At 35.7% G+C, this 13,660-nt stretch overlaps 1 long non-coding RNA gene across 1 annotated transcript in view; it reads left to right on the plus strand.

Annotated features, from left to right (window-relative positions):
* Window positions 1-9,307: 9,307 nt before the first annotated feature.
* The window catches only part of LOC141481758 (uncharacterized), a 29,213-nt gene continuing 24,860 nt past the window's right edge, over window positions 9,308-13,660 (plus strand). Inside the window, exon 1 of the long non-coding RNA XR_012465153.1 lies at window positions 9,308-9,787. This is a non-coding gene — a long non-coding RNA (uncharacterized lncRNA). The remainder of the gene's footprint in view (window positions 9,788-13,660) is intronic.

A 13,660-nucleotide genomic window follows, 5' to 3' on the forward strand; every position in this document is an offset into this window, starting at 1 on the left:
GCAAGCTATCGGTAGCTCGCGATCGAAAGGTTGGCGACCACTGCATTAGCCGAATCAATTATAACATATTGCATAACAGCTTGGAGTGGAAAATTTAGAACTAGACTTCAAAATCTTCAAACTGCTCAAATATATTACTGAAAAATTTATCCTCAGAAAAAAATGTACTTATTCCACTGTTTCATTATACAAAGAGGTGAATGTAATGAAATGTAGCTCTACGAATATCAGTGCCTTAAAAATATGTTTTTCAAAATAATAATTTTGAAAATCGTAACAGTAGAATAACCAGATCATAATCTAACCAAAATATACATTCATAACTTTTCAAAAAAACAATTACACAAAGATCGTTCTTTCATTTCGCACCTAAATTTTACAATGTCCTTCCAGTTGAACTGGAGTCTACAAAAAAAATAATAAATATAAGCAAGACATGAAAAAAACTATAATGAGTCATCCAGAAAAATTCGATGTTCTGTTTCAATAAATTGACTTTACCCCCCTCTCGTCGTCGTTATCCTCGCTTTCTTTTTGTTTGTTTACTCTGAAACACTCGTAGATTAAACATTTATTATATACATTATTATTATATACATTATATACAATTATATGAAGAAAGCAGTTGAGATTGGGTCATAGCACAGGCATTTCATGCCTAGATGCCCTTGTCTCTTATTGGTTTTCTTCGCTATTATTAATTTATAATAGTTGATAAATGTACACTACACTTTTCGGAATAAACAATTCTATTTGGAAAATTGGTGGAAATCAATAACACTCTTCATGATCATAATTGTAAATTTTCGCGAAATAGAATGTATTTTCAAAACGCGTTACAGTACAACAGTAGTTTCCTCATTTGGACTGGTAGTCTTCACTATTTAACAATGCAATATCTAGCGCTTTCTAGCCTTAAATTTGAATAGAACACAGTGTTTGTGGGATTTTATGGAAATTTTTAATTTGTTTGAAATACCTATTGATGCCAGTATGTGTGGAATATAACTCGTTCAAATCTCCGCCACGGCTTGTCTGGATGGAGCGCATCCAAAATGTCCAATTTTCCATGACTGTCATTTATAAATCTGATTGAATTTGACCGAAGTCATGGGTTAGGTTAGGTCGCATACACCTGCGAATTGAGAAAATATACCAGGAAAAAGTCAATCGGGGTCAAATCGCACGATCACAGGGCCAGTTCACATCACCTCTACGTGAGATGACCATGCCCTCAAATCTCTCGTGAAGAATATTCAACGTGGCATGACCTGTGTGGCACGTAGCGTCGTCCTATTGAAACCACCTGTCGTCAGTGCCCAGACCATCCAATTCAAGCCAAAAGAAGTAGTCATCGACCTAAAATGCCCATCGTTGATAGTGATGGATGCTCTTAGATCTCATGTGAATTGGTATCGTCCTAAATTCGACAATCTTACTTGTTCACTTACCCATTCATCCAAAAATGAGCCTCATCGCTGAAAATGATTTTTCGATGAAATTTAAGGTCAGTTGCCAACTGTTCCAGACCCCATTCAGCAAACATACGTCGTTATTTATGGTCGTTTATCTTCAATTCCTGGGTCCATTGAATTTTGTACGTGGCCAGGTCCAAGTTAAGACCTGAAATTGTTGTGGTCTGCGAAAATCTGAGTTCTTGTAAGCGACGCGGATTTTCCAGCACACCCTCATAGACAGCAGTGATGTTTTCGTCAGATCTTGCGTTTCGTCGACGTACGGGTGTTGATCGATCATTTAATTTTTTGGCGACCAATCATATTAGTGAAGGACAGTTTGAGAAAAGCAACTTAGACGACTTCTCAAGATAACGACAAATTAGCTTGACGATGCGTTAAAAGCGTTGAATGTGTTATAAAAGCAGCGAGAGAAAATTTCCTTCACCTATTATAGCTGTTAGTAGATAAAAGCAACCGAGTATTCACCTAAGACGAGCAGATCTACAAGTCATCTACATTAATGAATTTGGAAGGAGATGAATTAGACGTAGAGTATGACGAAATTGAATTCTATAGAGACCAGCTCCTCAAGTACTGATCTGAATGTGAATTTTGCCTCAATAATCCAGTGGAGTGTCCAGATGATGAAATAAGCTACTTTAATTATTAGACAGGATGCAAGAATCACCGAAAATTCAGATTACCTAAAATCGAAATGAAAAAATTTGATAGAAATGTGAGAGCTGAACTGGATTTTGCGAACAATTTGGAAGGATCCACGAAGAAGAGGACATAAGTTTCAGTATCTACTTCAACAACAGAAAGTGGTTCAGCTGCAAGATGGTTGGTTGAGATTTATCCGCCATCTGGACCAAACAACGAAAAGGCCATCGACCAGTTGAATACTCAAACAAACGACTTCCAGAAGTGAAGCAGGTATGTCTTTATCCACTGTACATGACAAACAAGAAACCCAGTTGCGAGCGTAAGAGTCACTAGGAGTTACTAGTGAAAAGTATGCAGTTATGTTATCTCCCTTGATAGAGTCGGCGTTATCTGATGATCTGTTGAAAGTTTGGAAGGGACATTACAGTTCTGCCGAAAAAAATCGGAAACGGAAGTGATTGAAAAATCTCGAAAAGTATTGATTATTTGAATTATTGTTAGATTTCCTGAAAACAGAAGTAGAATCGGATGAGCGTCAAAGCCTTGCACAAAAGGGATTTGGAAAGGACAGAGAACAGACTAGAAACAACAATATGCCAAAGTATAATTTGAAAGTAGGTGGACCTGAATTATAAACCCCAGCTGCCCTTTATACAGTGAATATAAAAAAGTATTCAAAAGAAGGTAATAAAAACTATTGTTCATTTTGAGACACGACATCGAATGCTACTCAAGATTGTTTGAAGACTCAAAAACTTTCAATTGTCGAAAGAAAAGTTACAATAATGAGGAAAAAAGGCTGTTTTTTGAATTAAAAGAAACCATATCAGAGAAATTTGTAAATATTTCGTTAGATGTTTAATTTGTTGAAAATGTGATTGAAGACGTCATAAGTAAAATGGTTGATACCCAAGATAAAGTTGAAAATTCTTTGACAATGAGATTTGCTAATGAGACTTTATTGCAAACCGTCATTGTCAAAATTGTCAAAAAAAACAAAGATATGTAAGAGCTATGTTAGATTCTGGATCCCAAAGGTCATACATATTAACCAATTGTGCAATTGATTCAATATGTGAAAAAGTACGCGAAAAACACATTATGTAGGGAGCTTTTGAAGGATTCCAGTCTAGACCGAAAAAACACGTTATAAAATTGAAAATCCGACGTGTTGTTTCAAAAGACATATATTAGTGGTGAAACAGCAAAAAATTGGCAATTCGATATTTCGTTTTAAGAATCTATCTGTAATCGAATATTCGAAAAATGAAAATAGTATACTGAGTGATACAGGAATTCATGACGTTAAAAATGAAATCCAATTATTGCAGCAGATATTTTTGGAGAACTTATGATAACATTTTCTTATTCTTTGGTCTTTCGAATTTTTCAGTAGCGAATTGGCGGAACTTGGTTGTTATTGGAATCAAATATCCAGCAGAAATGAAAACACCAGATGATCATGAAGCATTTCAACGAAAGAGTTATTCGGTGTCCAGAGGGTAGATTTGAGGTACATTTGCACGGATGTCATCCTACAATTTTAAATAATGAAGACGTAGCCTGGCCAAGATTAATGTCGACAACGAAGAAACGCAGGGATTTTGATAAGCTGGAGGATTACGACAGACTTTTGAGAGAATGTGATAAAACATTAACAAGCAATAATTCAGAACAATTTGAATTATGGCTGAAACGAATTGATTTTTTGAGTTTATAGAGTATTCAGATACCATTCTGTGGTTGAATATCAATCGATGCAGAAAATGCATCAATCTAAGAATTTCGTAATACTAGTAAATCAGCTTATGCTACCCATATATTTCTCAGAATAAAGTCAGGAAAAATAGTTTCTGTACTAATACTACTAGCTGAGTCAAGAAAAATTAAGTGGATTTTGAAACCTCTGTCAGCTCCTTGATGGGGAGGATGGGGAGAGCGAATGATGAGGATAATAAAAGAGCTTTTGCGTCGAAATTTTGGAAAATCCTAAACTAATCATGAACTCATGACTGTTATGTGATTAAAAAAAAATTAAAACTATCTCCTGGAAGAGACTAAATCTGTAGAATAGCAAGAGTCAAATAGAATCGCGGAGAACTAATTCGATCAATTCAGAGATTATATTCTCTGGAAACTGAATCTGGAGAGAAAAAATACGGAAAAGAAAATTTAAATGTTTGCAAAATTCCAGGGGAGAATCAAGAAGAAAATGATTAGAAAAAAAATGATGAGTAGAGCTTCTAAGAGAAGAAAAAAGAAGTCAATCAAGGCCCAGCTTCATTTCTGATTTGATTTGCAATTTGTTCATCAATACAATTACAAATGGAGGGATATTAGATCTCCATTATTACTTATTTCTGAGCCCCCGTATATTGTTCTTGTTAGGAAAAACAAAATTTATTGTTGACTGTCAGAATGAAATAATGAGTTGAAGAGGCAAAGGCATATCCTTCAGAAATAAGGATCAGAAATAAGTTATAATGAAGATCTAACATGCGCGCGGTACGTTGCCCGAACAGAACACCCATTTTGTTTAAACAATTTGTTCATTTTCACGTGCAGTTGAACGCTTTATCCATCCTTGGTGATTTGGCAAACTAGACTGAATAAATAACAAGCAATTTGACAGATCTAGCTTCAACAAAATGGCCGTTAACAATTGTCAAAATAGGGAAGTCCCTATTGGAAGACCTTTCATATGAATTATCTTCCATAACTACTATAGATTACTGATTGGTGAACGGGCATCAATAAGATCAGGTAACCAGGTAAAAATAATTGTTTTTGATGGTTCGACTGATTTTAGAAAATTTTTCTTAAAAAGGAATTTTAGAGTGGTGGAAGATTACCTTCAAAAGAAAATATAATGAATATTCGTTACTGAGATTTGGAGATATAAAACTTTCGTTACTGTATTAAATGCATATACCACTGATATGTCTTTCGCAGTAGCAGAAGAAACTTTGGTGTAGGTACTTCTGGTTCCATTCGATCACGACCCACTAGCCCGGATTTTGTGTTTTCGATGGTGACTCGGGCGGTCAAACCCCAAGTAGTTGAAGTAATGTAGAGGTTCAGTTCAACTGTCGTAGTGAAACACGTGTAACGAAAATGTTGAGAAATCTATTTTGAGTTTTGTTCCAAACAACCCTGTATGATACTTTTTTATATTGAGAGTACTATGTATGTCAGAAGAGTTGTCAATTTTTGCCAATGTACTAACGTCAATAAAAACTAAAAAAGTTTTCGTCGATAAATCGTATTGTTGTTGAGGTTTGCAGTAATCGCTGTACGAACAGTAGATACTCATTTGACAATTTCCATCGAACTGAGAGAACCGGAGTTAAACGGGTGGTTTTTTCTTCTGGACTATACAACACGTATTGGAAATGAATTCTATATTGTGAAAATTTAGGATTGTCCTCATGAATAGTATAGTTTAGGTTGTCCATGAATTGTTTGTCTACAAGCTGTCTCTCTGCCTTTGTTGCATTGCCGACAGCTGAGATCTTCATTTCTCAGTCCTATTTTGCTCTTTGTCCTTCGAATAAACAGTATCTACAGAGAAGTCCTGTAATTATTTTGAGTCGATCCCGATTTTATTGAAGTAGTACTTGAATTCCTTTCTCGGACATTACAGTTAGTGAAGATTCTACTATGTTCTCGGAAATATTTCCACAATAAATCATTTTCAATTTTCTCATTGATTCATATTCTGATTCGTTCCCGTACTGAAGACTTTGGTACTATTCATATCAGATGTAGAATGACGTCGCTTGACTTATTATACTCCGCTCGTCTTCGAAAACATTTTTCAATATTATTTGTGAAAAAAAAATCTGGCTTTCAGATCCTCATCTCCGTATGAAAAACTATGGAAAACTTCCAAAGGAAAGATGAGAGCAATTGAATATCGAATAAACTCTTCACAAAGATGAGACCTTTCTGGTCTCAATTTAAGAGGTTCCACGAAGCCAAAGATATCGAGGCAGTCGATAAAATCGATTATTTGATTCAGGCAACTGTAGAGCAAGGCAACTGGTAGAGAGTTATCCAACTATTGGGCAAAATTATCATCATATTATCGAAGCCATGTTATCTCGTTTTGGCAGAGAAGATCTTCAAATCAAGGTCTACGTCAGAGAATTGCTTGAGTTGGTTTTGTGTAATGCTACATCTAAATCTAAGCTTGAATTGGTAATTTTGTATGACCAGATCGAGACACTGATTCGAGCGTTAGATACTTCAGGCTTTACATCAGATAAGTGTTCTGCGATGCTTTTTCCTCTCATTGAGTTATGTCCCTCAAGATTTATTGAGAGCATGACAACGTTCCTCGCATAGATTTGAACCTGAAAATTCAGGGAGTGCTACAAATGTCTCAACGGAGTCAGGTCCGGGTAAGTTAGACACTCGTCTTAAAAACCTCATGAAGTTTCTGAAAACCGAAGTTGAAAACGAGCAGCGTATTACATTGGCTTCGGAGGATTTTGGTTTCGTCGGTCAAGGTAACGCCAGTGCTAATTTATCAAGAACTGTTTCGAACTTTTCGGCTAAGAAAAATGTGAGCTCACCGGTAGTACCGATACCCACTGCCGCAAACTTGGTTAGTTTCAATTCAAATTGTGCATGGTGGGGTGGGTTCTGGAAACGTTCAGTTGGTGCTGTAAAGACTCTTCTCCGAAAAGTGTTGGGTCGGGCTTCCCTGTATTATGAAGATTTAACAACTTTGGTTTGCGAGTGTGAAGCTGTGGTAAATAGTAGACCAATTACTTATGTGTCTAACGATCCAGCAGATCTAGTTACCTTGACTTCTGCTATGTTTTTAAATGATCTTGGTAATGAGTATGGTATGCCTGATTGTGATCAAATAGACAGAAAGTCTTTCTGTCGTAATATGAGGCACAAACAGAAATTGAGAGATGATCTGCGTTTCAGAAATGAATATTTGGAAACGCTGAAAATTGCATCAAATAAAATATCACGAAGTGTCTTTTTTGATGAGATTGTTCTGGTGGGTAACGACAATCAGAAGCGCATTGAGTCAATGGGTCGAATTATTGAACTTTCACCTGGAAAAGATGGTGTAGTTCGCCTGGTTCGGGTTCAAACTGAGAATGGTCAAATTCTTCGACCAGTACAGAAGCTGTATCCTTTGGAATCCCAGTCGCCATGTCTTCTAGTTGAAGAAGATGATAGTGCGGGAGTGAATTCAAAAAGTAGAGTATCAGATCACGATAGTGATCCGCAAGTGCATTCGGGCGAATCGGAAGTGTCAAAAAGCAGAGTACCCGATTCCGTTATGAAAACGCGTAGTGGCAGAATTTCGAAAAAACCTGCCAGATTTGATAATTGATGTTATGTGGGAAATAATATTACGAATAATAATATTTCTCAGGTGGGAGAATGTTACGAAAATGTTGAGAAATCTATTTTGAGTTTGGTCACAAACCACCCTGTATAATACTTTTTTGAATTGAAAATACTATGTCTGTCAGAAGAGTTGTCAATTTTTACCAATGTACTAACGTCAATAAAAAGTAAAAAAGTTTTTGCCGATGAATCGTATTGTTGTTGAGGTTTGCAGTAATCGCTGTACGAACAGTAGATACTCATTTGACAATTTCCATCGAACTGAGAGAACCGGAGTTGAACGGGTAGTTTTTTCTTCTGGACTATACAACACTTATTGGAAATTGTCCTCATGAATAGTATAGTTTAGGTTGTCCATGAATTGTTTGTCTACAAGCTGTCTCTCTGCCTTTGTTGCATTGCCGACAGCTGAGATCTTCATTTCTCAGTCCTATTTTGCTCTTTGTCCTTCGAATAAACAGTATCTACAGAGAAGTCCTGTAATTATTTTGAGTCGATCCCGATTTTGTTAAAGTAGTTCTTGAATTCTCTTCTCGGACATTTTAGTTAGTGAAGATTCTACTATGTTTGTTCTCGGAAATATTTCCACAATAAATAACTTTCATTTATCTCATTGATTCATATTTTTTCTTCCGTGTAATTCAGTGTTTATATGAGAGTAGTTATGAGAGGGCTTTTTCTTCCAGTTTATGCTTGAAAGTTACTTCTGTGCATGAAATATACATCTTTATATAGAGTCTATTTTGAAATCATTTATTTTCTTCTTTCCTTTGGAAGATTCCCACATTTTTCTAAAGTATACTCCTTTTCATGTCTTCTTTTCATTTCGTTAATTGAGTGGGTCACTTCTCTTTCTGGAATTCTGGAAAACTACTGAATTATCGAATGTTTTCAACTATTGATACTTTGCAAGAACTTTTTAAGTTCACAAACTTCATTATCTACCAAAAATACGAAATTAGTTTTTCTCCAATCAATAGCAATATTCAATATCATACCGGCTTGCCACTTTAAGGCAGATAACTGGGCTGGACAAATGCAAAAGGCTATCATTATTGGCTCATTGCATCCACTCAGGGATCAGGTTTCTTGGACCCAATGATCAATTACCCATGTTGTAGAAAGTGGTTATTGATTACTGTAGGCACGCCCTCCTAAAATGCACGAGATTTTCAACTTTCACTAGTTCGGACTTCCATTGTCTACTATATAAAATGATTTGAAATCCCTGAAACAACTGAAAAAGAAGAATTAAAAATGAGATAGCGGAAAATAATAATTATATTAACCAAAATAAATTTGAAATGAAATAACAGTGAAATAAAATACAAGTAAAAATAGAACAATTAAATAAATAATTATAAAGAAATGAAAAAAGAAAATAAAAATAAAAAGTGGAGAGATTCCAAGTCACGTTAGTTAACGACGTTTCGATTGTTAGTATCTACAATCGTCTTCGGGTGATGACTGGACTGATTCCTCAGAGAGATGACTATTTATAGGTCGTTCGAGTACTTTCACTTATCCCCGCTTTCCATTTTCCGCTTCACTGGTTCCGTGGGAGATGACCGTTTTGGCGGGAGTTGGCCATTTTTCGTTTGATGATGGGTTTCCATATGTTGCGTATTTCTACGCTGGACAACAAGTATGCGGCTTCCTTGAATTTTCTCCTAAACCAATGTTCCTCTATGTGCAAGATCTCAACTTGGGACCACTCGATGTTGTGTTGATGGGTCCAACCATGGTCTGCTATTCCTGATTTGCTGGTTTTCCTCGCTGCGAGGGGAAACCAGCATTTCATTTCATTTCTTCATTTTCATTTATTCAATTGTTCTATTTTTACTTGTATTTTATTTCACTATTATTTCATTTCAGGTTTATTTTGGTTAATATAATTATTATTTTCAGCTATCTCATTTTTAGTTCTTCTTTTTTAGTTGTTTCAGGGATTTCAAATCATTTTATATAGTAGACAATGGAAGTCCGAACTAGTGAAATTCATCATGAAACATTGTCAATCACCTTCGAACAAAGATTTTCAACTCTTTTGTCAACAAGTAAATTCTTCTCAAGGCGACGATGGTGAACGCCACGTGAGTTTTCTGTCTCCAGAAATTAGAAAAATATTGTGCGAGAAAAGTTAAGAATTGAACATTATTGTATTGTATACTGTTAATTAAAAGTAAATTCAGTGGAAAATTGTCAAGCCCAGTTCGAGTCAAGTTTCCACGAATCAGCTCCGAAGTTAAGAAAACTCATACCACACACCAACATTGGAGGAAAACAAGGTATTTACTGATTCCAATTCAAATAAAATAAATGCATATATAGAAAAAATTGTCCAAGAATAAAATAACAGGACAATAAAAACAAACTTTGAATATAGAAATTACGTTTGCAAACCAAATCACAGTGACCCTGAATAATCAACTGACATTTTACAGACAAAGAGTGCGTTCCGATATCCACACTAAAATAGTTCGGTGTAGGTTTAGAACATTTTTAGAATCAAGTTATTTTCTCTTTTGATAATTTATATGGTAATTTATATATATTTTTGAATTCAACATTTTTTACATTCATTATTAAAATTGTTTTACATTTTCTGAAATCAGTTGTGTCTTTTTCAAATTTCTTCACAGGAACATCTGCAAGTGAGGTCAAATTTGGGTAAGTAATCGTTGTATTTGTGCCTGAATCCACCTGAGGTGTTAAGAAGAATCTGTATACACTGAGTGATAGGATTTAAACGCAACATAAGAGTCTAACCGAATGAAATTTTCATTTCAAGAAATAATAATAATAATAATCAGAAATTTATTTATCAAACCCACATCAACATATTCAGCATCTTATGATAATAATAATATATAATATATATATATATATATATATATATATATTATATATATATATATATATATATATATATATATATATATATATATATATATATATATATATATATATATATATATAATATATATATATATATATATATATACAATGAGTCTCACTTCTCATGGAAACACCCCCGTATCTTCTGTAATATTCGAGGTAGAACGATGAAACTCTCTGGACTGATGGAAATGATCAAAATGCACCTATCACCTGAATGGGGTTGGCCAAAGTGATATAAACTGTCCGCCACTCGCGATGGAACACCCCATTTTTACGGTAAAACATATTAGGGGGCAAAATAGGCTCAAAATTCCTTCAGATTCGTGATCAGGACTACCAACTTACTACGATTACACTTTTTTCCTGAAAAATTTTCAGTCCTGAAAAATCCGAATTCGTCTCACTTCTTATGGAAACACTCCCGTATCTTCCGTAATATTCGAGGCGGAACAGTGAAAGTCTCAGAACTGATGGAAATGCTCAATATGCACCTACCGCCTGAATGGGGTTGGCCAAAGTGATATACACTGTCCGCCATTCGCGATGGAACTCCCCATTTTTACAGTAAAACATATTAGGGGGCAAAATTGGCTCAAAATTCTTTCAGATTCGTGATCAGGACTACCAACTTACTACGATTACACTTTTTTCCTGAAAAAATTTCAGTCCTGAAAAATCCGAATTCGTCTCACTTCTTATGGAAACACTCCCGTACTTTCCGTAATATTCGAGGTGGAACGGTGAAAGTCTCAGAACTGATGGAAATGCTCAATATGCACCTACCGCCTGAATGGGGTTGGCCAAAGTGATATACACTGTCCGCCACTCGCGATGGAACACCCCATTTTTACGGTAAAACATATTAGGGGGCAAAATAGGCTCAAAATTCCTTCAGATTCGTGATCAGGACTACCAACTTACTACGATTACACTTTCTTCCTGAAAAAATTTCAGTCCTGTAAAATCCGAATTTGTCTAACTTCTTATGGAAACACTACCGTACTTTCCGTAATATTCGAGGTGGAACGATGAAACTCTCAGGACTGATGGAAATGATCAAAACGCACCTACCACCTGAATGAAGTCGGCCAAAGTGATATACACTGTCCGCCACTTGCGATGGAACACCCCATTGTTACGGTAAAACATATTAGGGGGCAAAATAGGCTCAAAATTCCTTCAGATTCGTGATCAGGACTACCAACTCACTACGAATACACTTTATTTCTGAAAAAATTTCAGTACTGAAAAAAATCCGAATTTGTCTCACTTCTTATGGAAACACCCCCGTATATTCGAGGTGGAACGATGAAACTCTCAGGACTGATGGAAATGCTCAAAATGCACCTACCACCTGAATATGATTGGCCAAAGTGATATACACTGTCCGCCACTCCCGATGGAACACCCCATTTTTAGGTAAAACATATTATGGAGCAAAATAGTTCGCTTCCAATACCTGAACCCCTTCATTCTATCTGAAGAGTACGCTAAGGTATGAAAGATACAGATGCTGTGAGATGCTATCATCCATTTTGAGCCTATCTGAGGAAAATGTCACAGCACCACATTCTCAGATTATCGAGATAGTGTGAAGCAGTGTATGAAAAATTATCGATGGCGGCGTCTATTATAACTGAAGAAGATTATTCGTAAAACTAATTCTGGTTGCTGAATATCCAAATACTATCCCAACCAAAAGTGAGAGCTCTCGATTGATGAGCAAAAATTGCAAACAATGGAAAAAAACTATATTCAAAGGTTCACATTTCGAAAACTGTACAATTCTGAGCTTTGGCTGCATACACTTTCAATCAGCACATCAAGAACTACAACTTATCAAAATTTCGGCAAAATTCAAGGCAAGCCATTTCTCATAAGAAATGTGCGGGGTCCTTTATCAAAATATTGAGGAAACAGTTTACCATCTGAAACAAAATCAATCTTCATACTCATTTCAACACCGAAACAACTGTTAATTTAAAAAAAAATCGCACTCGGTGAACAGGTTGAATTTAGATTATTTTACCTATTTACTGAATTGTTGTCTGAAATCATTTGAAGGGATTGAATTACATCAGTTTCATTGAATCATGCGGTGCCCTGAAATCACCATGGAAAACAGTTGCTCATTGATATTTACTGTCAACCTGACAATATTGTTAAAAGATCTTGTTGTATTAACCCCTAGACCAGTTTTAATTGCATTTGTTGTTTCTAGTATTGTTGTTCTTTGAATCACAGTTGTTCCTGTTTTTTCTGCCGTGTTTTTGTTCTCATTGTGTTTATTTTTCCTGTAATTGTGTTGGATATTGTTCCTGTGTTTCAGTTGTTTTCTGTTCGTGAATTCCTGTTCATATTTTAATTATTTCTGAAGTTCCCATTTCAACTGATATCAGCTCATTTTGATTGATAAAGTTCAACATAGCACGTCTGTCACTTCAAGCAAAAATTGAAATTGTTTTAATTATTGATGAAGGGGTGAGGTCTTATCGTGAAGCGGCCGCTGAATTTAATATAAGACACCCGCTAGAGGTAGCTGTACACCCTGGAACTGTACAGAAAATATATAATCTATTCGTGAGCACCGGCCAAGTAATAAAGGACAGAAAAATTGTTAAACATCATTTTGATTATGATATGATATTGACGGCTTATCAAGCTGATCCTAGAATTAGTTTGAGAAACTTATCGCTTCAACTCAATATGACCCGCAGTAAAATATGGAGGTGTTTAAAGAGACATAAAATACATGCGTTGAAACCCAAATCTTTACATACTTTGCACGAAGGAGATGAAATCCGCCGTATGGAGTATTGTTTATGAGTAGTTAGTTTAACCCGATTTCAGAACCTCTCCCCACCACTTTTAACTTTGGAATGACCTCTACGTCACACGAAGTAGCAAAGGTGACTTTGATAAAGTATTATGAGTTTGACCTCAACGACCTTGACCTACGTCATACGGCAACGCAGAGAAGGTAACATTGAGGTGCTGTTTTGGGTTTAACTTTGAATGACCTTCATTTTTTCCCTATATTTTCGACAAGGTGACTTTGACTTCAAATGAATTCGAGCCAGTTTTGCATCACACGATCTAACGTAACCAAGGTGACTTTGAACGATTGTTTCGAATTTGACTTCGAACGACCCTGATCAACGTTACATAACGCAGGTAAGGTGACTTTGAGGCAGTGTTTTGGGTTTGACTTTGAATGACCTCCATTAACTTCCCATACTTCCAACAGGGCGACTTCGACT

This window comes from Leptinotarsa decemlineata, unplaced genomic scaffold, assembly GCF_025532065.1.
Source record: "Leptinotarsa decemlineata unplaced genomic scaffold, Ldec_3_MD MMD2_tig00000505_RagTag_RagTag, whole genome shotgun sequence".
In the NCBI taxonomy this organism is placed as follows: domain Eukaryota; kingdom Metazoa; phylum Arthropoda; class Insecta; order Coleoptera; family Chrysomelidae; genus Leptinotarsa; species Leptinotarsa decemlineata.